Genomic DNA, 1,166 nt, shown 5'->3' with positions numbered 1-1,166 from the left:
AGCTTCAGCAATAGAGACTTTGAACATTGTCCACTCAGGTTCAATGCCCCCAGCCTCCACAGGGATGCACGAAAAGCTTTATACAGTATGTGTATATTACTTTGATAAACATACTGTACGTATTTTATATGGATTTGAACTCTTTTTGCAACTTTCACCCGCAAAAAAAGTTCTTAATGAAAGCAGATAATGACATATCCCCTTTGTTTTGGCAGAGCAACTGAAATTCAAGTCAAATTTGAATCTGTATTGTTACTAAATTTATACTTCCTAATTAATATTATTAAATTATTTTTGTGTCTTAACAAAACATGCATGTAGCTGTGACTTTCCAGGTCACTTGACCAGCATGCTGCTGTCATTCTCCACATTTATTGTGGTAGACTACATCTACCCACTAGGACTTTTCTTCAGTGTGTGAGTGGTAAACAGGGGGGGGGGGGGGGGGGGGGGGGGGATTCCTAAATCTGATGTATATTCCCTCTGTTTGATGTCTGCTAGCTTCCCATTTTGGAATTCAAGATGTTTAAAAAGCACTTTTAAAATAAAAAATGTTGAAATAGACGTACAACTTGAAAATGAAAACTTGCTGGAAAAAAGAAGAAGAAAAAAAACTAAATCCTGTAACTCTGATCATTTGACATTTGGGGCAGACTTTATTTCCATTGGGTTTTTCCATAATCCAGCAGACTAGTGGTTTTGTAGAAATGTGATGTTCCTAAATCTGTCCTAAAGGAGATGGATAGAGACTCACTTGAGTATCATAAAAGATGCCTCAGAGAAACTGCCTCCATAATAAGCACCTGAAGAAGTGCTTTAGAAACCTCTGGCGTGGAAATGAAATATAGGCTAGGCGTGAATGAAATAGGATTGAGAGAGTAGGCGCAGAGCAGACTAAAGCCCGACCTCAGCACTCGACGGGCCAATATTGGGCATTTCCCGATCTATCGTATCTCTCTCACTCTATGTATCTGTCAATGTATCTATCTATCGAATCATTTATGATGACAAAACAATTATTCTGATAAATAAATATTTAGAAAATAAAGGCAGTCAACCATGTTACGTGCTGCTGTTGCATAGTTTGTCCACCAGAGGGTGCTATACCACGTTCCCGTTGGCAATCCAGATTTTTTTTTTGTGGGTGGGGGGGGGGGGGGGGGGGG

At 39.5% G+C, this 1,166-nt stretch overlaps 1 protein-coding gene across 2 annotated transcripts in view; it reads left to right on the top strand.

Annotated features, from left to right (window-relative positions):
- ctnna1 (catenin (cadherin-associated protein), alpha 1) overlaps positions 1–1,166 on the top strand; it is an 83,784-nt gene that overhangs the window by 34,574 nt on the left and 48,044 nt on the right. The window lies entirely within an intron of this gene.

Source organism: Etheostoma cragini, chromosome 10 (genome assembly GCF_013103735.1).
Source record: "Etheostoma cragini isolate CJK2018 chromosome 10, CSU_Ecrag_1.0, whole genome shotgun sequence".
NCBI classification, from domain to species: Eukaryota; Metazoa; Chordata; class Actinopteri; order Perciformes; family Percidae; genus Etheostoma; species Etheostoma cragini.
This window is presented reverse-complemented; position numbering and strand designations above follow the sequence as displayed.